The sequence below is a fragment of the Giraffa tippelskirchi genome, chromosome 5 (assembly GCF_054371585.1).
Source record: "Giraffa tippelskirchi isolate mGirTip1 chromosome 5, T2T-mGirTip1v1.2.pri, whole genome shotgun sequence".
Taxonomy (NCBI): Eukaryota; Metazoa; Chordata; class Mammalia; order Artiodactyla; family Giraffidae; genus Giraffa; species Giraffa tippelskirchi.
In genome coordinates this window covers 161894529-161921287 of record NC_137279.1, presented here as the reverse complement: position 1 = coordinate 161921287, position 26759 = coordinate 161894529, and the positions used below count along the sequence as shown (strand labels likewise).

The window sequence follows — 26759 nt, the reverse complement described above, 5'->3', positions numbered from 1 at the left end:
TCTAATACTTTCCTTTAGGCCTTTGGCCTTGCTTATAACCAGAAATCAGCTAGGATAGCATCTGACTTAGGGCAAAATTGCATATTTAGTCATTTAAAAAAAAAAATTTGGCCACACTGCAAGGCATGTGGGATCTTAGCTCCCAGCACATGTGCCAATTTGCTTCAGTTTTGTCTAACTCTTTGTGATTCCGTGGACTGTAGCCTGTCAGGCTCCTCTGTCCATGGGATTATCCAGGTAAGAATACTGGAGTGGGTTGCCATGGCCTTCTCCAGGGGATCTTCCTGACCCAGGGATCAAACCCACATCGCTATGTCTCCTGCATTGGCAGGTGGGTTCTTAATCACTAGTACCTCCTGGGAAGCCCTTAAGTCCCAGTCCATGGATCAGATTGTGCCCCCTGCTTTGGAAGCATGGAATCTTAACCACTGGACCACCAGGGAAGTCCCCATTTAGTTATTTTAAGTTTAAAAAACTAAAACAACATTCTACCTGTAGGTGTATTCTGCAGAGACCACCAAGACCCTGAGGCTCTGCAACAGGTCCAGCCTTTGAGCTGCTGTTACAACCTAGCTGACCTCCAGATGTAATTCTGCCATCTCCCGGTTAGGTGACCTTAGGGAAGCTCTGCATCTTCTCTCTGACCAGCTACAGCAACTGTAAAATGGGGATGCCCCCTTCCTCAAAGGGTACTTTTGTGGAGTGGTTGAAATGGTGTATGTAAAGTGGGTATAGAAAGTGCTCAAAAATTAGCAGCTTCTTAGCAAGGTCATTATTTGTCATTATTGTTGCCCAGTTCGTAATGAAGGTAATTAACTGTAGAAAAATCTCATCCCCTGTATCCTTAGTAAGTTACCTATAGTTCCTACAGGAACTTTGTGCCATAGGGGCAGTAGAGCTTAGTGGTTAAGAGAAATGTAGAGAATAACCTAAGTATGCACCTTATTCACACCACTGGCTATCAGGCCAATGGTATCAGGCCAAACATGGGAACTTTCCAAGCCTTTGTTTTATCTGTAATATGGACTGATCTTAGTATTTATCTCTTAGAATTGTGATGAGAATTATACGAAACAATGTATTTAAAGGGCTTAGCCTGGGGACTTCCGTGGTGGGCCAGTGGTTCAGAATTCACCTTCCAATGTGGGAGGCGTGGGTTTGATCCCTGGTGGGTGAACCAAGACCCCACATGCGTGGGTGTGTGCATGCTGAGTTCCTTCAGTCGTGTCTGACTCTTTGCGATCCTGTAGACTATGCTCCTCTCTCCATGGATTCTCCAGGCAAGAATATTGGAGTGGGTTGCCATGCCCTCCTCCAAGGGATCTTCCCCACCCAGGGATCGAAATCACGTCTCCTGTAGCTCCTGCGTTGCAGGCAGATTCTTTACCACTGGGCCACCAGGGAAGCCCTAGATCCCACATGCCAAGAAGCAATTAAACCTGCTTGTTCAAGAGCCTGTGCTCCACACCAAGAGAAGCTCACATGCTGCGTAAAGACCCAGCACAGCCAAAACTAAAAATGATAATAAATAAAGGGCTAAGCCTTGCTGGCACATAGTAGGCCCTTAGTCAATATTTAATGAAGTAAATTCCCTTGCTTTCATTTTCATTTAAAAATAGAGGGGGGGAAAATGTCTGAAGGTCCAAGGCGAAGAGAGTTATAGGGCTATTAACCAAAGGTGAGAACTGTAACTTCGTGCCTGGCATTCTTGTCACTTAAAAAGGGAGTGTTATTTCTAGAAGACTGAGTTAACAGGAAATAGGACCTCTCTCTTCCAGAAACCTGAGGTTTTAGCCTGAAGAAAAATCCCTGAGCCAGGAGGCTGTTCCCTGGTGACCTTTCACAAGCAAATTTACCCCAAGCCTGGAGGGAAGAGGCCTGGGAGCCCCCTTTCCAAGCTCACAGCTGTGGGAATTTCCTCCTGGCCTTCCTGGGCCTGCCCTGCTGCGCCTGACTGGGCTCCTTGTGGCTTCTTTCACCCCTGAAACTGCTGCGGAAAGTTCAGCTGAGCAGAAGAGGGAACTGGGCTGTTTTGATTTTTTTTTTTTCCCCTTTCTGTTTGAAAGTCAAACAAAGTCGACTTGATTTCAGAAACTTTAACCCGAACCAAATGCTGTTCTGTGTGGAGCACCCGGGGGGTTTTGACTTCATGGAGACAGCGGGCAGATCTCTCCAGAAATCAAACGTTACAGGTTCACACGCCACCAGGGACCACTGGAATGTGGCTTTGTTTTGGACTCTGGATTTATGGCCTAACCCCTCCTTCCTCACCCCCTGGAACTTGATTTACTGTTGTGCAGACCCAGTGGCTCTCCTCCAACTTTATTTCTTTCTTCAGAAGTAAACAAGAATTTTACAGCTCCATAACCTCCCCAACGTTTGTTTGTTCTTTCCTCTGTACAGTGTGGGCCATGTTTGTTCCCTGGGAAAGTCTCTTCTCTAATTATTTTCACATTTCAGCAGTTTCTGCCGCTTCTTCTTTCTCCAAGGTTTAGAAAAATGCTGATGGGCAGATGTGCTTTGGGAAAATTATGCCATAAACATCTTCTCCTAGGTATCTGGGGGCCTTGGTGACTCGAGGCTTTGCTGCCTTTTCTTATTGCGTAAAGCCAAAGAATTGATGCTTTTGAACTGTGGTGTTGGAGAAGACTCTTGAGAGTCCCTTGGACAGCAAGGAGATCCAACCAATCCATCCTAAAGGAGATCAGTCCTGAATGTTCATTGGAAGGACTGATGTTGAAACTGAAACTCCAATCCTTTGGCCACCTGATGGGAAGAACTGACTCATTTGAAAAGACCCTGATGCTGGGAAAGATTGAAGGCAGGAGAAGAAGGGGACGACAGAGGATGAGATGGCTGGATGGCATCACCGACTCAATGGACATGAGTTTGGGTGATGCACAGTTGGTGATGGACAGGGAGGCCTGGTGTGCTGTGGTTCATGGGGTCGCAAACAGTCAGACACGACTGAGCGACTGAACTGAACTGAACTGAAAGTATGGAAATGTGAAAGTCTTGAGGTGCTCCTTTGGATGGCTGGAGGAAAAAATGTACATTGGGAAAATGGGGAAATGCTGTTGTCTTGTACCAGAAACAACTTTGTGTGTGCAATACTCAGCTGAAAAAACAGGCTGCCTTGAAGGTTGAGTTCTCCTATAAGCTGAGCTCTTTCTCCCTTTAAGCACAGATGGAAAGTTGGTGCATTTTTAAGGATATAAGAACTTAGGAAATCAAACGCTAATATATCCTAGCAAAATCTTGGATTATGGGACAGGTAGGGGCTTATTCTCACCCAAAAGTGTGGATCTAATCTTGATGTTTGCATACTCCAGTTTGAAGCCTGAAGAATCCCTCTCATACTAACAATGGTTGGTTTTGGGTGAAATTGAGGCACAGAAATAGGTGGGTTGTTTGTCTGCCACATACTTAGGGTCTTGCAAGTTTCAATACAACCTCTCCCTACATCCACCCCCGATAGCATTACTGCCTATTCTCCAGAATCTCAGAGCCACACGTCCAGTCAACCATTGTTGAGGTTCCAGACCTGTCCCTAAGCATTTCGCCTAGTATCTAAGAGGAACCTCAAACACAGCTGTCTAAAATGGAATTTCTCTTTACCTTCAATCGGCACTCTCCTTGCATTTTCCACCTTGGTAAGGGGCGCCATCATCCATTAAGGCCCCTTGTGGGAAGCCTGGAGGCATCAGAACTCTTTCTCCTGTCTGATCTGGACTTCATCCTGTCAACTCTACCTGTCCAATGGCCCTTAAACTGGCTCACCTTTCTCCTTTCTCACAGCCTTTTGCCATATTCAGACTTTCATTGCCTCTCGCCTAGCCCACTACTACAGTCTCCTTGTTGGTCTCTGCCATGATCTGAATATTTGTGGCCCCCTCAACCACCAGATCATATATGGAAATCCTAATGCCCAGTATGATGGTGCTAGAAGGTTTAGTGTTTGGGAAATAATTAGGTCATAAAGATGGAACGCTCATGAATGGAATTAATATCTTCTTAAGGGCTTCCCTTATGGCTTAGCAGATAAAGAATCTGCCTGCAATGCAGGAGACACAGGAGACATGGATTTGATCCCTGGGTCAGTAAGATCCCCTGCCGAAGGAAAAGGCAACCCACTCCAGTATTCTTGCCTGAAAAATCCCATGGACAGAGGAGCCTGGAAGTCTACAGTCCATAGGGTTGCAAAGAGTCAGATACGACTCAGCACTCAGCATGTGCATGAGCGTGCATGCATGCACGCGTGCACACATACACACACACACACACACACACACACACACACACACACAAAAGAGGCTCCAGAGAGCTCCTTCATCCCTTCTGTCATGTAAGAACACAACAAGACATTCACAGTCTGCAACGCAGAAGAGGGCCTTCACCAGAACCTGATCATGTTGGCACCTTGATCTTAGATTTCAAGCCTCTAGAAGCATAAGGAATAATTTTCTCTTGTTTATAAGCTCCCTGTGGTATTTTGTTACAGCAGCCTCAATGGACTAAGACAGTCTAACCCACAAATCTCACTGCCTTGGCCCCATTTAAAGGATTGCCTCCCAAGCTATGACCGCAGGATCAGGTCATAGACAATAGCTGTGTCCCTCTCACCCCATTGTCCACACAGGCTGGCCCAGGCCTTGCAGCATGACCAGTTCCAGACGTCTCTCCAGGCTTGTTCTATTGTTTGATGCCCACATCCACACACTCATCCACATGGTTGGTTAGTCACCCCAATATCCGCCATGCTCTTCCATGCTCCAAGCTCCTCCCTAACTGGGAGTACTATTATGCTCCTTGTCTAGCTGGCAAAAATCCACTGAACCTTGAAGGCCCAATTCACCCATTAGCTCCTCCATGAAATCTTCCCAAATCCCTCTAAGCAGTGTCACTACTTCTCAACTGTTTCCAAAGCAGTCTGTACACTTCTTTGCACTGTATTTTTATCTTGGTGTGTCCTCACCTGTACTCCCCATCTTCCATCCCTGTACCCACAAGGATTTTGAGTCCCTGGAGGGCAGGATGTGAGTCCTTCCTACCTTTATATAACTGCTATTTAGTACAGAATCAGGCCTATGGGAGGGACCGGGGATGAGTGTGGAAAGGTTTCACAGACTGAATTATGCTCCCATCCCCTGCCATGGTTGTGAGAGCCGGACCGTAAAGAAGGCAGAATGCTAAAGAAGTGATGCCTTCAAACTGTGGTGCTGGAGAAGACTCCTGAAAGTCCCTTGGACAGCAAGGAGATCAAACCAGTCAACCTTAAGGGAAATCAACCCTGAATACTTGTTGGAAGGACTGATGCTGAAGCTGAAGCTCCAGTATTTTGGTCATCTGATGAAGGCAGCCGACTCGTTGGAAAAGTCCCTGATGCTGGGAAAGATTGAGGGCAAAAGAAGAGGGTGTCAGAGGATGAGATGGCTGGATGGCATCACTGAGGCAATAGACATGAACTTGGGCAAACTTCAGGAGATGGTGAGGGACAGGGAAGACTGATGTGCTGCAGTCCATGGAGTCACAAAGAGTCAGACACGACTGGGCGACTGAACACACATCCCCCACCATGACCCATATTTATATGCTGGAGCCCTGAACCCCAAAGTGACAGTGTTTGGAGATGGGACCTTTCAGGGTTAATGTTGAGGTCAAAAGGATGGGGTCCTCCTGACGGGATTAGTGTGTTTACAGGAGGCAACACCGGAGAGCTTGCCTGCTGTCTTTTCTCTCCATCATGTGAGGGCCCCGTGAGAAGGCAGCTGTCTCCAAACCAGGAAGAAAGCCCTGGTTATCATCCTTGAGGCATGCTGATCTTAAATTTGATTCTTGATCACAGATTTCTAACCATCAGAGCTGTGAGAGATAAATTCCTGTTGTTTAAGCCCTCCAGTCTATAGTATTCTGTATGGCAGCCCAAGATGACTAAGGTGATGTCACTGAGTCCATTTCAGGGGAGACTGTCCCCTTCCCCACGATGTACTTGTGGTGATGAGGGTGAAAACATGGCTTCCAGCACTGCTTGGAAGACATGGACAAAGCTTCAATCCAGGTCAAAGAGAGACTGAGACTCTGAATGGAGTGGGGCAGAGGCTACTGTCATAGGCTGCAAGTTATAGCCCCTTCAGAGTCTCCCTTCAGAGTAAAGGGGGAAATCATCCTGGGTCCTATGTAACTACTGGTACCACGCCCTGTCTAGAACCTCCTGCCATCATACACCACTACCACTTAGTCCCTCCTGCCCCAGCTTCCAAGCCTGAATTTCCCACATCCCTAACAACACATGAAGAAGTCCCAGCATGCCTCAAGGACAATACCACTTTTGACTGATGGCACATGTTTTATCTAGGAACAGGGCAGCAAAGGGGCTATGAGGTTGGGGTTGGTGTCTCCTCTGCTAAGATTTGAATGAGACAGGAAAGATTCTAAGATCTGAGAGGTCTATACTATAGAGCTTAATTCATTTCTTCAGTTCATTTTCAGAGAACCTACTATGTGCCAAGGATTGGAGCTGGGTGATGAGGATATAAAGATGAGTTCAACAGCATTCTTATATTAGAAGACAGCTTCTCTTGATTCATCTGGGAGGTTCTCTTCTGGGTCCTCAGCCTGAGAACCAGAAAATCTGAGCTCAAATATGTGTAAGGCTGCATATACATGATAGGTAGAGCTAGGCTGGGGGTACGAAGTGAGAGAGCTGAAGGTTAGCTCCAAGAAGGTCTGAGTCTTGACATTATCTGGGGCCCTTACTTTCTTTGCATCTCAGTTCCCTTTTCTATAAAGGAGGGATCTGAATCTTTGATTGTTCAAGATTGTAAGCATCTTCCGTGTGGTCAAGTCTAGGGATGTAAACATGCATCCACTACAGTGTCTACTATAGGTGCTCAATAAACACTGGTTGATTAAATGAGAACAAATAAGTGGTTTCTGTTCTTAGTCTTAGAGAGAAAGACCATTCATTTATAGAGTTCCTGCTGTACTTAGCCTATGTTACAACATGGCACATGCAATCACAGCTAACAGGACAAGGTAAGGTATCTTGAGCTGAGACTCCATGTAGGGCAAATGGATTCCTTTCCTTCTCCATTGCAGGGATAGCAGTTTCTATTCAGGAATGCTGGGGAGGGCTCCGTGGAGGAGGGGAGCTTAGAGCAGCCCTTGGGTAAGGTTGGATCATACACTCTTGACCCCTCCCTACTAGGTTCCTTGGAGTACCACAGAACTTCCAAGGAGGTTCTCCTTGCATCCCAGCCTCCTTCTTCCCGAGCATGGCAGGGACTTGCACAGGGATTATACATCATGAAGCCAAAACCCTTCCTTGAGGTTTTCTGCAGATGGAGAAGAGGTGTTTGTGGTAGGGAGACTCTTTGGTCCTGTCTCTGCCTCTGTGATTCTAGATATTTTACCACATCTTCCTTCCTCTGGGTCTTGGTGTGTCTCTGACTGTCTTTTTTTTTTTTTTTTCCTTTCATGATATCTTTTCTTCCTGCCTGCTCCTACTCTGGTTGAAAGTGTTTCTCTCTTTTTCTCTTCTCTGTTTTTTTCAAAATGAAACAACTTCAAGACTGAGTGTGGTTGCCTTTAACCTGAAAGTTCTTTGATTACAGGCCCCTTGAGGGCAAGTATCCACCTCTGTTCACTGCAATGTCCCTGACATCTAGCATAAGGACCGTACTCAGTAGAGACACCCAGACACTGTTGATTGAACGCATGGAGAAGGCAGGTTTGCTTGGGAAGGCTGAGCAGCATCAGAACAGGACCTGGAAACTCTGAGCAAGAAAGCTACAGCTTGGGTCTGGCTTCAGCCTAAGCTATAAGGGAAAGGCAGAAAAACATGCTTTGAGATTTGTAGACTGTCTATCCCAGATTCTTATGTGAGAAATCTGAGTAGAAGCATCTCTCAGTAACAAAGAGGCTCTGTCTATAAACACGTTCCCTTGGTTTTATCATTTCTTAGGAACGTGAAGACCTGGGGAGCAGAAAGTTCTAAGGAAGCCTGATGCTATAGGAGCATTTAATGTGGAGTCCCTGCCTTCAAGGCGCTGGCAGTCACCTCATAAATGGTCCCCCTTCTTGTCCTGTCTATGGATGCCTGTATGAACCTGCACAAGCTGCCCTCTCACTGGCTCTGTCCCTTCCATAAAGTGAAGGGTATGACCCAGATGATCCCCAAGGCCTCTGCCGGGCTCGGCTGTTCTCAGAGTTGCGGTAAGGGAAGGGCTGATGATTTGATCAGGATTCCTTATCAGAAGCTGTTATTTTTGCTGGAAAGATGGGAAATAATAATTTGATTGATCTACTCATTGCTGGCAGCACTGAATGTGCCCCTGAGCTATATGCTGACTCATACAGGCCCTTCTAGAGGGGGTGCCTGGCCCAGGCAGGATGCTACCTTCACTGTGAATATGGTAACCAACACATATGACCACAGGGCACAGAAATCCAGGTCTCTAAACACAAATATCCATATGGGAGTTAAACTATTTCACAACTTGAATTGTCAGGAAAATAGTACTTGGTTGCCTGGTTCATCTTTATATTTCCCCCTTGGGTGGTGTTCCTACCCTCCAAGACCTAATACTGACCACAGCTAATGAGGTCAGGTAGCATATGCCCCCCAAACCACACATAGACCCATCTGCCCATGTGAACACTCAGCATATATACATGTGTCACACAAACAGACACATGCCTTAGACATATATAGATCATCTATATGTTCTACACACACACAATCTACCTGCATCCTGAGATATTCTATTTTTGCCCTTGGACTAGCATTTGGGGATACACAGGGTGGCTGGCAGCAAATTGGCTTCTGAAAGATGTTCATGTCCTAATCCTTAGAACCTGTGAGTATGTTATGTTACATGGCAAAGAAAATTGAGGTTGCAGATGGAATTCAGTTTGCTAATCAGCTGACTTTAATATAGGAGTATTAGCCTGGACTACCCCAGTAGGCCCAATATAATCACAGAGGTCATTAAATGATAAAAAGAGAAGGCAAAAGAGTTGTTGTCAGTGTCAGAGTGACACAAAGTGAGGAAGACTCCACCAGTCACTGATGGGTTTGAAGATGGAGGAAGGCACCATCACCCAAGGAATGCAGGCAGCCTCTAGTTGGAAAAAACAAGAAAACATATTCTGCCCATAGAGCCTCTATAAAGGAACATGGACTCCATACAACTTGATTTTAGCCCAGTGAGGGCTGTATTGGACTTTTGACCCCAGAACTCTACGGTCATTAATTTGGGTTGGTTTAAGCCATGAGTTCATGGTAATTTGTTACATACAGCAACAATTGGAAACTAACACCCACATAGACACACAGTCCTACCATCATGAAGCCCATGGTCTAGTGGAGGAGACAGAACAAAGGTTTTAGAATGCAGAGTAAAAAGACTATAATAGGATCATCTCAAGCTGCTGAGAAAACACCCAGGAGAGCCGCCCAACCCAGACATGAGCATGAAAGAAGGTTTTCTCATAGAAACTCCATGAGGGAGGGACCCATGTCAGAAACACCTACCACTGTGCCTGCAGGTACTGTGTCCAGTAAATATGTGTTGGTAGGAGGAAAGAGGGAAAGAAAGAGGGAAGAAAGAGGAAAGAAAAGTCAAAATTGAGGCCTGATAGATAAATAGGGTTTAAGATGGGTGAATGGGAAGCAGGGGAAAGTATTTCAGGCCAAAGGGACAGCATAGGCAAAGATGTGAGGGCTATTTAGAGAACTAAAATAAAATTTAGTTTGGCTGGGTCACAGTGCTCTACAGGGAGTGGGGAAAGATGAGTCGGGTCAAGGTACAGATCATAACGGGCCTTATCAACTATAATTAGACATTTGGCCTGTCTCCTATATGCAACTGGTGCACACGCTCTCTCTCTGTTTTCTGGTTTCTCTTTCTCTCTCTTTTCTCTTGGTTTATACTTTAATATATCTTAAATGGAGTATGTATATTCAATCTCATAAGCCAAATAAAGCTTATGGAAATATCACATCTTTGTCTCACAGGTTATATTTCAGACACTCCCTCCATTTTAGCAATGCCTTACTACCTAAATCATCAGTTTTCATTTTAGGTAAGATGAGTGGGTCTGGTAGACAAAGAACACTGGATGTGTAATCATAGCCAGCTGGGTTCAAGCCCACACTCCTCTATTTACAAGCAGTATCTCTGTAGTCTCTAGTTTCCAGTCTAAAAAACGGGACTAGGACAGTGTTTACCTCACGGGCTTTCTGTGAGGATCAAACGAGCTAATCTATGAATGAGTTTTCAAAGTGCTATGCATATATCAAGTAGTCAATGGAAGCTGTCTGCCAAAACCATTACTGGTGGTATAGTTACTCTCAACCAGCCATAACCATTGTGCTGGTAAGTGTCCATATCGCCCTAGGTCACCTCTCCCTCTTCTGCATCCCAAGAGGCTGGCCTACATGGACCACATCAATGAGCTCCAGCCCTCTAGCTCCCAGGTGACTCTAGCCTATGGGATGGATCAGCAGGAGGTGCAGAGAGTAAGACCAGTGTGTTTGCATTCCCCAGGCCCTTCCTTGCAGGGTTCCTGGGGCTCAGCAGATTCCCTTTATCAAAGGTAGCCTCTTCCCAGGAGGTCCTCTCCCTACAACTGTCCTCTTCTGCTTCCAGGAGCTTCTCCCTCTTCTTGCCCCTTGAAGACCAAGTGATGCCAATGGCTTTCTCGCCTTTGCAAGCCCCAGAGTTTCCTTTATACCATCTCCTGTTGATTTCCTTTGCACCTAAGTAACAGTCCTGTCATTCAATGTTCCCCAAATGACCCTGTTTGAGCATGTGTTCCATCCTTGTTGGAACACTGAGCAAGATAGCTTTCTTGGTAGGGAAAGTTGGGTCTGTTGACTCAACAGGCCAAGACCTCACTCTGTTAAGGAAGCCCTTGTCCCTCTGGTCAGATGTGGACTCTTCACGGAGCTGACCACATTGTCACAGGACCACTTTTCTTTTTCGTTCTGCAAGAAGATTTGACAGTATAAGGAAATTTGTAAGCTTAATATACATGATGACCATATTCTGTATCAGAAAATGAAACCAGAACCAAGTGACCCAGGAAGAAAACTGGGCTGCTGTGGGTTTCCAGTAGCCAGAGGCCCATGAGTCAGAGTGACTGGCATTAGGCCATGAAAGGAAGAAGGTCAGTGGATCTAGGGGCCACTGTAATCACGCTGCTGTCCTGAGCCGCCTCCAGCCACATTCTATGGCTGTGTAGTCCCTTCATCCACATGCTTCTCCAGCACTGTACTTGAGCAGGCTCTCTCCTACTGGCAACACCACTGAAATGGAATTTGCAAGTGACTTTCTCCCACTACAGCCCTGGTGTGACACTGAAGAAACTGAAGTTCAGTTGTGTCTATCCTTACTCCCATCCATGTGTGCCCACCTCCCTCTGCTCCCCACCCTCATCCCATACATCGGCTCCTTTCTTGTTCAAACTAGGTCTTTCTTGTTTAGCCTGAGAGCTTGTTGTAGTCAGAGAATGAGTCTTAATATCCTTGGTACCCATCTCAGAGCCTGCTTTTTAAAAAATTTTATTTATTTTTTAATTGAAGGATAATTGCTTTACAGAATTTTGTTGTTTTCTGTTAAACCTCAACATGAATCAGTCATAGGTATACATATATTCCCTCCCTCTTGAACCTCCCTTTCATCTTTCTCCCCATCCCACCTCTCTAGGTTGATACAGAGCCCCTGTTTGAGTTTCCTGAAACATACAGAGCCTGCTTTTTAGAGAGTCCTGAGTCTAACATGAGGGTGAGAAATACAGGCTTTGGCACCAAAGAGATGAATCTTGGCTCCTCCAGCCTTTTATCCATCATTTCTCATATTACCTTGTTAGTATCTTCTGATTCTAATCTTGATACCACTGACTTTAAGATATTTCATTTTCATGAGCTATGTTTCTCTCATGTATAAAAATGAAGATAAAATTATCCTCCTCATAGGGCTGTTATGGGAATTAAGTGAGATTAGCATATACAAAGACCTTAGCATATTAGCAAATACAGAAGCTATTATTGTTATCACACTGGTGAGTGAAACTTTCTGAAATTAGAGACTCACATGTCTGTCTATAATTTCAAAGCAGACAAGGACATAAGAGAAACATCAGAAGATCTGAACAATGTAGAAGAAGCATCATGTTTCCATGAATGTACCTATGTCTATGGAGAAGCAGTTTCCTGTAACATGAGAGGCCTGGAGAGAAGGACTTTGGGTCTCAGATTTGCCAATTACAAGTTGCCAATAGGAGGCATAGTCACTCCACATCCATAAGCCTCAGTTTTCACATCTCCAAAATTGGTATCCACTCAAGGTTATTTTCTCATTAGATGATAACTGAGCACGTACTATGTGTAAGACATGATTCTAGGCTATAAATATAGCCACAAACAAGTCAGTATAACCTCTGCCCTCATGGGGCTTACACTTTATTATACAATAGTTGGGGAAGGGACAGGGGGAGACAGATAATAAACAAGTAAATAGATAAATAAGCTAATTTCTGGTGTTGATAAGTGTTATGGGGAGAATGAAAAGGGACATTGGAATGTAGAATAACCCAGTGTGGGGCCTGGGTTGGGTTCCTTGATTAAGGTCGTCAGGGTGAGACTCTCACGGTAGGTAACTTTTGAGCTTAAATAAAAATGGAGAGAAAATGCCAACCATGGGAGGATCTGGTGGGGAAAGAAATCCAGGCAAATGGACAGCCAGTGCAAAAGTCAGAGGTTGAACAATCTTGCATACCCAAGGCATTAAAAACAGACTAGTGTGACTGGATCACATTGAAAGAGACAAGGTCAGAAGGTCACAAGGATTAAATGAGATGATGTGACTGACCTGCCCAGAACAATGACACTGGGGTATGTTTGGGGGGTGCTATCTTTCTCCCAACATCATCTATACCTTGAGGACCTACTGTGTGTCAGTGTAAGATACAAAAATTATTAAATTATATTGCTATCTCTAGGAGTTCGTGGTGGAACCGGGAAGGAAAGATATCCACTGTAAAGATAAACAAATCAAAATGAGGCAAATGATGAGACCTAAAGCAAGTGATAGAACCTGAGTGTTGAAATAAAAATAGAATATATAGATATGGATGTGGATGTGGGCATTGGATGCAGGTGCAGATGTTCCATATTAGATGTAGATTAGGGTGTAGATGTTGGATGTGGATGTTGTGCATGGATGTGGATGTTGGATGTTGGAATGGATGAGGATGTGGATGCTGGATATGGGTATAGATGTTGGATGTGGATATAGATGCAGTGTCGTGGGATATGGTTGTGGATGGTGGATGTGGACATTGGATATGGATTTTTATATTATATATAATAGAATGAATAAATGATTGAAAGAGGTAAATACATATAAAGGAGGCAGAGAGTCTTGGGGTGGATGGCTGAGAAGAAGGCTTCCTTAAAAAGGCAGAGGTAAGCATAGGTGGTGTTACAGAAGACGTGTCCACACTGGAAGACACCACCTGAGCTGCACAGAGGGGAGGGTTCCTGTAGGGAAGTAATGACTGGAAAATAGGCATAAGACTGACTGTGGAGAATTTTGGATTTGCCCTGTGGATTTCTCATGTTATTTATACTCGCACAATTAATAGACATTTCTGTAGCACATGAGTGGGCAAAGCATGTCTACATCAGGCCTGAGCTTCTATAAGCATATTCTATTTCCCAGTTTCCCCATGGGAAAGCAGAAGCACAGAGACTATCTTTCTTCTGCTTTTCTCCATGACTATTTTAAAGTCAGTCATTATGTCTTAAATTCAACAGTGAAACAAACAAACAAAAGGCTCATTTCAGATTCTGGTGGGGGAAGGAGGATGGAAGAGCCTGTGGTGATATTTAAAAATGTCATAGATTTATTTCTTCATAATAACTACTTCTAATGTTAAAATCTGGATATGAAATAAAACTCGAGAAAGTTCAAAAAAAATAAAATTATTATAAATGTCAAAATTGGTGTGGCCCAGGAACACAGATCTGCAGACTGTCAGGACCCTCATGATTTCTACTGTCCATTTGATTCTGTGCTGCTTCACGGTCAGAAACAAACACAGATTTAGACTACAGAACTCCCCACACAAATGATCTTCTTGCGGGACTGTGTTTGGCAAAGGAAGCTCTGGGAAAAGCTAATATATGCCACTGAATATAGTCAGTATGATTTAAACTGAATACCTTTTAAAGCAGGGGTTGCCAGTTGTCCACTAGAACTGCAGAACTTCAGGGAAAAGATTTTAATAATACACTATGGAACATGCAGTTTTGAGCAATATAAATTGTCAATGAGATTTTTCAGGTTGCAAATTATGTCACTAAAATTACCATAAAAATCGAGCCATTGTAAAGGTTATGGTCTATGAGACAATTACATTTGTGTAGTCGTCAGCCTAAAACAGAGTTTTAGAAGTGTTGATATTAAGCTGTTTTTGCTGCCAATAATTAGATAAAAGATCACTTGCTGGTTCAAGTAATAACTTCAACCAAAGAGAAGATCCTTTCCCTCATTCTCTATGGGAACGAGGCACGGGGCATGTTTGTGAATTAGCATCCAGCTCCGACAGGTAGCTCAGGGGTCTACATGAAAAGGAATCCTCAAAAAATACTGGGTGATGGTGATGCCAAGAGAAGGTTGCAGCTCTTTTAGAAAGGGATGGAGTTGAAATGCAGAACCTTGTTTGGTCTACAGAATGCAACAATTCGGAAGAGCTTTTAAATTCAGGGAGTGAGTCCATTTTGCTTTCCCTTGCTGTGATCAAATCGGTTTGCCTTTGAAGCAGATAAAAGCTAAGTGCTTGGCCCTGATACGGGTCTTGAGTAAGCCCTGAGTCCTGCATTTTGACAGAAAGGGTCCTTCTCACCCCCACCCTTAAATCACTGCAGAGGCAGCAGTCTTCTAGTGTTGGACTCAGACCAGGATTTCAACCTGCTCTAGAACATGTTTCTTGCATGTCTACCTAAAGGGCCCCAAAGCCAAAGGTCTGGTTCCCCTGAGAGCTTCTAAACCCAGAGGAGCCCCATGTTGGAAGCCCAGGGCCTGTGGAGTGGAAAAATATGACTCCTTTCTCTCCCTCGTAAGTTTTTGAAGGTTCAAAAAAAAAAAAAAAAGCAGGTGCAAATCACAACTGAATTTGAAACCCCTGAGGAAGTCAGAGCAAATCAATTTAACAACAACAACAAAAAAACTGATTATAGCAAAACCTGGAGAAAAACTACAGCTGTGGTATCTCTGAGCAATTATCAACTCCTTGGCTGATTTCAAAGGCCCCTCAGGAACTCACATAGATTGAATCCTCATGATCTCTCCTCATGTGAGGCTCGAGTGGGCTGTTCTTGAGCCAAACGTCTGTGATTGTGGGTAAATATATTGATATCCTAGCAACTTGCGAAAGCCACAGTACTCTAGACAAGGGCTTGTTTTCGCTTCTTGTTAACAGGAGAGTAGGTTTGAGGTGGGGGCATGGAGATCTTTGGAACCAACTAAGAGGTTCTTGGTAAGCACGTGAGTTCTCTAACTTCTGGTCATCGTTGGCTGCCCTTTGCAAGTTGGGGTCATCTTCCCATTCAGCCTTCCCATGTGCTCCAGAAATGTGAAATGTACTCTTTTTTCTTTTAAATGTAGAAGCCAGTATCATTCATTCACCAAACTTTCACCGTGTCTCAGCATTCCCTAACCATTTTGGCACCAGGGACCAGTTTTGTGGAAGATAATTTTTCCATGGACCCAGTGGGGGAGATGGATCAGGTGGTACTATGAGCAATGGGAAGCCATGGGAACTACAGATGAAGCTTTGCTCACTTGCCCGCTGCTACCTCCTGCTGGATAATATCCCAGTGGCAGGAGGAGGGGTGGTTGGGGACACCTGCTGTGCATGGTTATGAAAATGGAGTTGTTTAAGGCATGGTTTCTACCCTCAAGAAGCACACTGTCTAGTCAGGAAGACTTCCTGCAACATTCACACTAGACCTGCTGCTTTCCACCTTAATGTTCTTACACTTGGCTCTTCCTCTGCCTGAACAGCATGCCCTTGTCTCCCTTTCTCCTCTAAGGGAGGCCTCCTCCACCCCCACCCAAGCCAAATTGTCCACACCTCTGGGATGCTCTGTGCTTTGGTCCCTCATCTGTTTCCAATACTTTGGCCACCTGATGCGAAGAGCTGACTCATTGGAAAAGACCCTGATGCTGGGAAAGATTGAGGTCAGGAGAAGAAGGAGATGACAAAGGATGAGATGATTGGATGGCATCACCAATGGACATGAGTTTCATCAAACTCCAGGAGATAGTGAAGGACAGGGAGGGCTGGCATGCTACAGTGCATGGGGTTACAAAGAGTCGGACATGACTTCAGCGACTGAACAACAACTGTTTCACATTTTTCAACAAGATTGGGATGATCTGAGATCCTGTGTATCCCTTCTTCCAGGTCCTGTTTATCCCTTCTTCAGCTTGGACTGTTTCCTGGCACATGGTAGACACATGATCATTATGAGTGGAATGAATGCTGCTGTTGCTGCTGCTGCTGCTGCTGCTAAGTCGCTTTAGTCGTGTCTGACTCTGTGCGACCCCACAGACGGCAGCCCACCAGGCTCCCCTCTCCCTGGGATTCTCCAGGCAAGAACACTGGAGTGGGTTGCCATTTCCTTCTTCAATGCATGAAAGTGAAAAGTGAAAGTGAAGTCGCTCAGTCGTGTCTGACTCTTAGCGACCCCATGGACTGTATCCTACCAGGCTCCTCCGTCCATGGGATTTTCCAGGCAAGAATACTGGAGTGGGGTGCCATTGCCTTCTCCAGTGGAATGAATGAGTGAGTGAATTCACAAGAAAGGTATAGCATTCTGAAGCTTAACTGCCTCAGCTTAAATGCTGATTCCAATGCTTACAGATTGGGCAAACATAATTGAGTTATTTTGCTTCCCAAGACTCACTACTTCTATCTATAAAATGGGAATAAGACCTGTTTCCCACGGTTGTTGCAGGGATGAGCAAATTCTTAATATGTGCTTAGCAAAATGACTGCCACCTGGAGCTTCATGACTCATAGCCCTTAGGAGAGTCATCACTAGCACATAATTACTGTTTGCCCACTAGTGCCCTGCACTGAGGATATAAAATGAATAAGGAATGGCATCTGCTATCAGTTAACTCTCAGCCTGGTCAGGTAGACAGATACATTAACAGAAATTAAAAGGCTGTGTTGGCAGTTAAGTGGGATTAGGAACACAGAGATAGGCACCTAACCCAGACTGGGGCATGGGGCTGAGGGGCTATATTGATGAGCAAGAATTCACAGAAGTAACACTGGGGATGATGAGATCCAAACGGAAAAACAAATCCAGAATATTGTAGGCCTTCCCCAAACCCTGCCCTAAATATTTCTAACATACGTCAGCATTTCCCTTCTTTCCCCAGCTCCTTTTTTTCTAGCTATATTGTTGATTTTTATTATTCTTTGATTTCCACAAATGTACTGCTTTGTAACTTACAAAGTGCTTCCAAACGGTATATGGTCTTATTTGATTCTCCCAACTTCCCTGCGCAGCAGGTAAAACAGATAATATAACATCCAGTTTACAGGTGAGGAAATTGGAGCTCAGAGAAACCACACAGCCCCTGTTTGATCAGCTAGATACAGCCTCCAGGGCTGAATTAAGTCTGATGTCTTCCCACTCCGACAATCTGTACACCCCATGAACACACCAGGAGCCCAAGACCTCTGCACCTTTGCCACACTAGTTCCTTCATCTGAAATGCCCTCCCCATCTCTTTGTCTGAATCTTTCTCTTCTTTAAAGTCCCAGTTATAACCCTAACTCCCCTGGGAAGTCCTTTCCTGTCCATACAGCCAGCAGAAATCTCTTGAACTCCAAGAAGACATGCTGTCTAGGCTGCAATAGGACACTGACATCCTCTGGTAGAAGCTTTTGGTTCATTTTTATGTGCCCATGTCTGGCTCCCCTACCTGGCTGTGAGCCTCTGGAGGGAGAGGACCTTGTTAATCTCTTTAATTGACATATAGAAGATGCTCAGTAAATGCCTGTCGATTAAGTGAATGGCATCAAGAATGTTAGCCAAGGTGCCTTTTAGACTGATGGGTGCATCCTTGCAGGAGAAGCAGAAGAGTTTTTATTAGGCAATCAGGCCCTGATGCAGAGGTAGAAGTGAGATGGAGTATCAAAGAACACAGAGTCTGACAGCAAGCATATGGATAATAACCATACAGATTGGAAAAGTTTCAAACAGAGTAAGATACAATGGGAGTAAAGCGCAATGGGAGAACACAGGTGGTACATGGAGGGGATGGAAGAACCAACAAAGGAAGAGGCAGTTCTTAAGAAGGTCTTGGAGCATGAGTAGGAATTGATCAGGAGAATAACTGGTGGCAAGGTGGAGTGTAGACAGGGGCTCCCAGGTCTACAGAAGGAATAAAACACAAAACCAATCCAGAATCATGAAAAGACATGAAATGGATATAAAAATAACATGGGCTAGTGTTTAAATGCCATCCTGAAGTCCAAGTAGATTCTGCTTGCTGGATGGGATGGTTGGAAGGATGCTATGAACATCCACTCAGAAAAAATTGAGAGGAACATAAGTCAAAGATAAATTCTTGACTCTGAATATTATAATTGTTGGTGTCAGTAACTATATGTTGACCAGAGCAATGAAAATTTACTCTTAAATATTAAGAAGCAGAGATATCACTTTGCCAACAAAGGTCCAGATAGTCAAAGTTATGGTTTTTCCAGTAGTCACGTATGGATGAGAGAGTTGGACCATAACAAAGGCTGAGTGCTGAAGAACTGATACTTTCGAACTGTGGTGCTGGAGAAGACTCTTGAGAGTCCCTTGGACTGCAAGGAGATCAAACCAGTGAGTCCTAAAGGAAATCAACCCTGAATATTCATTGGAAGGGCTGATGCTGAAGCTGAAGCTCCAATCCTTTGGCCACCTGATGTGAAGAGCCAACTCATTGGAAAATTCCCTGATGCTGGGAAAGATTGAAGGCGAAAGGAGAAGGCGGCAGCAGAGGATGAGATGGTTAGATAGCATCACTGACTCAATGGACATGAATTTGAGCAAACTCTGGAAGATAGTGGAGGACAGAGGAGCCTGATGTGCTGCAGTCTATGGGCCTGCAAAGGATGAGATACAACTTAGCAACTGAAAAACAACAGCAGCAATCAGGAACTAAAGGTTAGCAATTTTAAAAATTACTCTTAATACCTCCATTCAGATATAATCACTGTTAATATACAGTGGTTATTATATGTGTTATTATATGTGTAGGTCTTTCCAGTCTTTCATGTCTCTCTCATCCATGTGTCTGTCCATCTAGCTATATACCTACTTTCCTCCATATCTGTCTATAATCCTTCTATTTATTCATCCATCAACCCATCTAGACATCACTAAAAATACGCTTATCTGGCACTTTACATGTTGAAACCTAATTTTTTAACCAATTAATTATAAGAATCCAGTTATGCCTACCTATTTTTAACTCAGATTCTAGTAGCTGCCTAATATTCCTGTGAAAGTACCAGAATTGGTATTACGATTCCCTACTTTTTTTTTTTTTTTGCCATTATCAAAGATACTTCAATGAACATGGGTATTCTTTTTTTGGTTCAAAAAATAAACTTTGTTCCAAAGTTACAGCAGGGAGGCTTTCTCTACAGCTGATGGGGTTCTGGGGGTTCTGGGTTGATGGAGCAAATCTTGAACTTGATATGGGATCAGGTTTAATCCTCTGACATAAATCATCTGCCTCCTGGAGTGACACCCCTTCATATCCCCTGGACTCCTATCTGCAACAGCCAGGCAGGGTGGAGGGGCCTCTGCCATAGCACAGGTACATCAGTGGAGCCACTGGCAACTGCAGGGCATCTCCAGCTAATACGGTTTGACAGCACCAGCTCTTCTGGTATCTTCACAGCGCTGATGATTCAGAGCTGTCAACTAACACAGTTTCGAGAAAATGTCAATGATGGGTTTATGGTGTGTGGCAGTGGTGACCCACTCCAGTACTCTTGCCTGGAAAATCCACGGACGGAGGAGCCTGGTGGGCTGCAGTCCATGGGGTCGCTAAGAGTCGGACATGGCTCAGCGACTTCACTTTCACTTTTCACTTTCATGTATTGGAGAAGGAAATGGCAACCCACTCCAGTGTTCTTGCCTGGGGAATCCCAGGGACGGGGGAGCCTGCTGGGCTGCCGTCTATGGGGTCGCACAGAGTCGGACACGACTGATGCGACTTAGCAGCAGCAGCAGTGGCTTCATGACCCATGGATGGAAAAGCAGATGCCTTTGAAATAAGATTAGTCACTGTAGCAAGAAGGGGAGAGAGGGACCTACCTTATATAGTAAAAACACAACCCATTCTAATACTTCCTTGAAGTTCAAGAATTCAGTCACTCCCTACAACTTCCAGAAAAAATATCAAACGTTTTCTTTTATTATGCGAGTATGGTTGCTTTGGGTTGTCCTAGTGGCTCTGATGGTAAAGAATCCACCTGCAATGTGGGAGACCTGGGTTCGATCCCTGGGTTGGGAAGATCCCCTGGAGGAGGGCATAGCAACCCACTCCAGTATTCTTGCCTGGAGAATACCATGGAAAGAGGAGCCTGGTAGGCTGCATTCCGTGGGGTCACAAAGAGTCAGATGATTGAGTGAAACACACACACTCACTCACACACACACACACACACACACACACAGAGTTGCTTTACAATATTGTATTGTTTCTGCTGTGCAGGAAAGTGAATTAGCTCTACGTACACATGTCTCTTCACCTTTTTAGATTTCCTTCCCATTGAGGTCATCACACAGCACTGTGTAGAATTCCTTATGGTATACAGTAGGGTCTCATCAGTTATCTATTTTATACATAGTAGTGTATATATATGTCAGTCCCAGTCTCCCAATTCTTCCTACTCCTTCTTCTCTGCTTGATGTCCATACTTTAGTTCTTTACATCTGTGTCTCTATTTCTGCATTGCAAATAAGTTCATCCATACCATTTTTCTAGATTTCACGTATATGTTTTAATATAAAATATTTGCTTTTTTCTTTCTGAATTTCTTCACTCTGAATGACAGTCTCTATGTCCACCCATAACTCTGCAAATGACACAGTTTCATTCCTTTTATGCTGAGCAATATTCCATTGTACATATGTACCACATCTTCTTTATCCATTCCTCCACTGAGGGATATTTAAGTTGCTTCCATGTCCTGGTTATTGTATATAGTGCTACAATAAAAACTGGGGTGGATGTATCCCTTGAAATTATGGTTTTCTCCATATGTATGCCCAGGAGTGGGATTGCTGGATCATACGGTAGTTCTATTTTTTTTTTTTCATTTAAAATTTTTATTTTTAGTTTTTTAAAGGAACCTCCATACTGTTCTCCAATGTATCAATTTACATTCCCATCAACAGTATAGGAGGGATCCCTTTTCTCCACACCCTCTCCAGCATTTATTGTCTCTGGATTTTTTGATGATCTTTTTGACTGATGTAAGGTGATATCTCATTGTAGTTTTGATTTGCATTTCTCTAATAATTAGTGATGCTGAGCATCGTTTGATTCAGTTAAGTTCAGTTCAGTCGCTCAGTCATGTCTGACTCTTTGAGACCCCATGGACTGCAGCATGCCAGGCCTCCCTGTCCATTACCAACTCCCGGAGTTTACTCAAACTCATGTCCATTGAGTCAGTGATGCCATCCAACCATCTCATCCTCTGTCATCCCCTTCTCCTCCCACCTTCAATCTTTCCCAGCATCAGAGTCTTTTCAAATGAGTCAGTTCTTTGCATCAGGTGGCCAAAGTTATATTCAGGACTGATTTCCTTTAGGTTGGATCTCCTTGCAGTCCAAGGGACTCTCGAGAGTCTTCTCCAACACCACAGTTCAAAACTATCAATTCTTTGGTGCTTAGCTTTCTTTAGAGTCCAACTCTCACATCCATACATGACTACTGGAAAAACCATAGCCTTGACTAGATGGACCTTTGCTGGAAAAGTAATGTCTCTGCTTTTTAATATGCTCTCTAGGTTAGTCATAACTTTTCTTCCATGGAACAAGTGTCTTTTAATTTCATGGCTGCAGTCACCATCTCCAATGATTTTGGAGCCCAAAAAAATAAAGTCAGCCACTGTTTCCCCATCTATTTGCCATAAAGTGATGGGACCAGATGCCATGATCTTAGTTTTCTGAATGTTGAGTTTTAAGCCGACTTTTTCACTCTCCTCTTTCACTTTCATCAAGAAGCTTTTTAGTTCTTCTTTGCTTTCTGCCATAAGGGTGGTGTCATCTGCATATTTGAGGTTATTGATATTTCTCCTGGCAATCTTGATTCCAGCTTGTGTTTCTTCCAGCCCAGCGTTTCTCATGATGTACTCTGCATATAAGTTAAATAAGCAGGGTGACAATATACAGCTTTGACGTACTCCTTTCCCGATTTGGAACCAGTCTGTTGTTCCATGTCCAGTTCTAACTGTTGCTTCTTGACCTGCATACAGATGTCTCAGGAGGCAGGTAAGGTGGTCTGGTATTCCCATCTCTTGAAGAATTTTCCACAGTTTGTTGGGATCTACACAGTCAAAGCCCTCATGCTCAACATCAAAAAGAAAAGCACAATAAAAAAAATGGGCAGAAGATCTAAATAGACATTTCTCCAAACAAGACATAGAGATGACCAAAAATACCACACATTTTAGTCAAGCAAAAAGGTAAGCGATGTGGTGGAAAGAGGATGGGCTTGAACGCCAGAAGCCATAGATTCTAGCTCAGTTCTGCTCCTCACTAGCTGTGTGACTTGGGCAACTGGTACTCTTCTTGGATTTATCTTTCTCCATCTCTGAAATGGTCATACATAGAAGAAGTATATGTGTTTGAGTAATGAGTCAGTAAAAAGTCATGTATCATCTGAAAATCATTTACTGGGAATCTGATGTGCTAGGGGACACAGTTGACTAGATAAACCAGCCCCCTGACTTTGAAACTTGTACTCTAGGGGAGTGAGAATGAGGGACTCAGAACATAAAATCATCAAGTAGACTGTTAAATAGTGATTCAGTGCTCAGTTGAAGACAAAGTAGTGGGATGGTCAAGACAAACTGGGTTGGGTTGGGTGGTCAGGAGATGGGGACCTGCTAGCTAAAGCTGGAATCAGAAGGTAGAAAAAGCCACAGCTGGAGCTGGGGAGAAACAATCCAGCCTGAGGGAACCACTATACGAGGCCTCCAGGTGAGCTCGGTGTTCCGTTAACTGAACACATCTTTACTCTCTGCTCCTCCACTCTACCATAGGGAGGGGAGGATGCACAGGAAACCTACAGGCTCCACCCTCGCTGGACTTGAAGTGGAAGAAAAGACACTTATTGATTAAACAGGTGATTGTGACACAGACTGATGGATGAGTACTGGGATGATGAGCAGAAACTTGGGGTACTCCTGGAAAATATGACAGAAGCCTCTAACCTAGCCTGGGAAAGCTGGAAAGCCTTCCCTGAGGAACTGCCATTCAAGCCAAGATCAGATTAAGCAACATTAAAACAAAACAAGCCAGAATGGGATTTGAATTTGAATGGACCGTTGGTCTACCTGTTCATGCCCACATTTTGGCTACACTGGGATTCTGCTGGACTCAAAGTGATGTGGCAGAAAGTGTTTATTCATTTGGAGGAAGCCCAGGACATTGCAGGAAAAGTAACTGAGATACATTAAAGCAGGCAGTAAAACATTCACAACATCATCACATTATCACCTATGGCAGGGGTTCTCAAACTTGGGCTCACATCAGAATCCCCTAGTGGGCTTGGTGAAACACAGAGCACTGGTCCTGTGCTACCCTCTGGTTTCTGACTCAGGATGTTTGTGTGGGGTCTGATAATTTGCATTTCTAGCAGGTTCCCAGGTGATGGAGCTGCTGCCAGTCTAAGAACCATACTTCGAGAAGAACTGATTTAGAGGGGGTACTTGAGTCTGTAGGTAGGACTTTTAGGGCCATAGGAGTGTTTTCTAAAGGAACAACAGAGCTGGGGACAGGAGCTCCCAAGCCAGGGCATCTGGGGCCCTTCCAGAAGGTTCCTTTCCAGCCAAGTTTCCCCTTCACACTTCTCGTAGCCAGTGGACCCCAAAGAACAACACCTACCGTGGCTCTGGCATTGTGTGTTAACAGGTCAATGCACTTAGACTTTCATTTCTGAGAAACAGAGCTGGGCTTTGCCAAGCCAAATACACATACACCAAATGCACGACATTTCAGCTTGTCCTCTCGGGTAGTCTACCTTCAGTTCTTTTTTTCTCAGTCGTGTGGCTCCCAAGTGAAGTGAAAGTGAAAGCATTAGTCGCTCTCAGTCATGTCCGACTCTTTTGCAACCCCATGGACTGTAGCCTGCCTGGTTCCTATGCCCATAGAATTCTCCCGGCAAGAATACTGGAGTAGCCAGTGCCTTCTCCAAGGGATCCTCTAGATGCAGGGATCTAACCTGAATCTCCCACATTGTAGGCCGATTCTTTACCATCTGAGCCAACAGGGAAGCCTCCCTAAGTCCGTATCAGTTCTCTGCTGGGTCGGCTCCCAAAGATGCTGCTGTCATAGCTTCTGGGCTCCAACAGTGTCCAGACAAACCTACCCGGCAGCATGCGAGGTGAACTAGAGTAGAGCAAGTTCTGGCTTTATTCCTGACCAATCACTTAGCAAGGACCCTTCATGGTAGCTGCTTCATCTCTCTGAGCCTTCATGAGATGGTGAGGGAGGGGCAGTAGCTCACAGGATTGTTGGGATCCTGGCAAGAGGCGATGGATGTTAAGCCTCGGTGACATAGGAGGAACCCAGCAGGTTAGGACTGTCGCAGCATTCTGTCTTGTAAAGTGGTGCTTGGCATAGAATAGCTGGCTCATCTCCTACACTTCCCCAGGCCTCCAGAACACCCAAGAGTGGCTGGAGGGGCCATCACTCAATGCCTATTGTATCCTCCTCTGTGGTGTATTTCCAGGCCCTTGACATCTTTTGCCTGGATTATTACAATGGCCTCCAAAGGGCTTACTTGCCTCCAGAGGGCCCCTAAAAGCCCTCATCCACATTTGTAAAGCAGAGGCCTGATTATGCCTGCCAAAATTTCTTCAGAGATTCTCCAGCATCCAGAGCAGGGATCATGTCCTCAGAGCCTACTGACAGTAGAAGGAAATAGACATGAGTGCCAGGACCGTGGAAAGGCAATGGGGGAGCACTAGAGATCATGGCAAACCGAGACATCACTGTCTAAAGGCAGTCAGGCTCAGAATTCTGTAAAATCCTCCGTGGGCCAAGGAAAGCTTGCCCTGGCACCAAATGTAGTCTTGGATTACCAGAGTAAGAGAGTTCCCCTGGTGTGTGAAATCCAAGCTCCTTAGCATGGCTTACAAGGATCAGCCTCCTCCTCTTGCTCTGCCCTGCTGACCTGAAATTCATACAACTGTCCAGCTGCTCTCAGTTCCTCCATACATGCCATGCTGGTCCCCAGCTCTGTACAGTGAGTCTCCTACATATGAACCTTCAAGTTGCGAGCTCTCATAAATGTGAATGTATGTTCCATCAACATCAGGTGTGAATGAAATTTCAGTTTGTAACCCCCTACAGCTCTGTCTCCTACTGTTGATGATCCTTCAGCTCTACCATTTCCTATCTCCTCTCCCTCCTCCAGGCAGTAACTCTTCTTGCCTGTTCACTAAGTGCCAGCCCCTGCGTATCAGCTATTGTACTGTACTACTGTACTTTCCAAGCGACTGTACTGTAAGATTGAAAATGTTTTCTTAGTTTTTGTGTTTGTCTATTGTTTACATATTACTTATGTGGAAAGTATTACAAACCTATTACAGTTCAGTACTATATAAATGATTGTGTTAGTTGGGTACCTAGGCTAACTTTGTTGGACTTATATGAACAAATGCAACTTAAAAATGAAATCTCAGAATAGAACGTGTTTATATGCAGGGGGCTTACTGTACCTTGCCCCTGAAGGAGGGCATGGCAACCCATTGCAGTATTTTTGCCTGGAGAGTCCCTTGTACAGAGGAGCCTGGCAGGCTATGGTCCATAGGGTTGCAAAGAGTAGGACACAACTGAAGTGACTTAGCATGCATGCACATACTGTACTTTGATCAAGCCTAGAATGCTTTATGTTTACTCTTCACATGACAAAATCCTGCCCATTGCTGAGAACTCAGTGCAGGCAACGCCTCCTTGGGGAAGTCTTCTTTGTACTTACTCCTAGTTCTACTAGAAGGGTTATGAACCTTTTCCTGGTTCCCCAACAATATGTTGCTTTTCTCCTTTGTTAATACTCATCAAATGGTACTATTATTATCTCTTTTGTATCTGTCTCTCTGCTAAGGTGGAAGCACTTATGCTTAATTGCCAAATGTTAATAAACTTTGTACCCAACAATCACTAATTGTTAAATGGATGACTGGGAGGCAGGTAGTCCCCACAGTAGTGCAGAGTCTGAACACAAGAGGTATACACCCCTTAGCAACAGGAGGAAATTGGGAGAGGCATAGGACTGGTCCTTCCTCTCTCCTTTCCCATCACAAGAATGGATATTAAAAAAAAAAAAAAAAAAAGAATGGATAGAGAACAGTGAAAGTAACAGAACTGAGGAGCAAGATTGCCCTTGACTTTATCTTTCAGCCACTAAAGACTGTCTCCTCTTATTGCTGAT

The 26759-nt window shown here is 44.4% G+C and overlaps 2 protein-coding genes across 4 annotated transcripts in view; one reads left to right on the top strand and one right to left on the bottom strand.

Moving 5' to 3' along the window:
• Nucleotides 1-26759, bottom strand: part of LOC145505040 (uncharacterized) — a 387325-nt gene that overhangs the window by 67399 nt on the left and 293167 nt on the right. Inside the window, exon 10 of one of the 2 annotated variants that reach the window (XR_014052734.1) lies at nt 8908-10990. The exons of the other annotated variant lie outside the window; for it this stretch is intronic. The gene's annotated coding sequence lies outside the window, so the exon portion shown is untranslated. Of the gene's footprint in view, nt 1-8907; nt 10991-26759 lie in introns of those variants that run through there. 2 annotated transcript variants of the gene reach the window in all.
• LOC145505041 (uncharacterized) overlaps nt 1-26759 on the top strand; it is a 128935-nt gene that overhangs the window by 46098 nt on the left and 56078 nt on the right. The window lies entirely within an intron of this gene.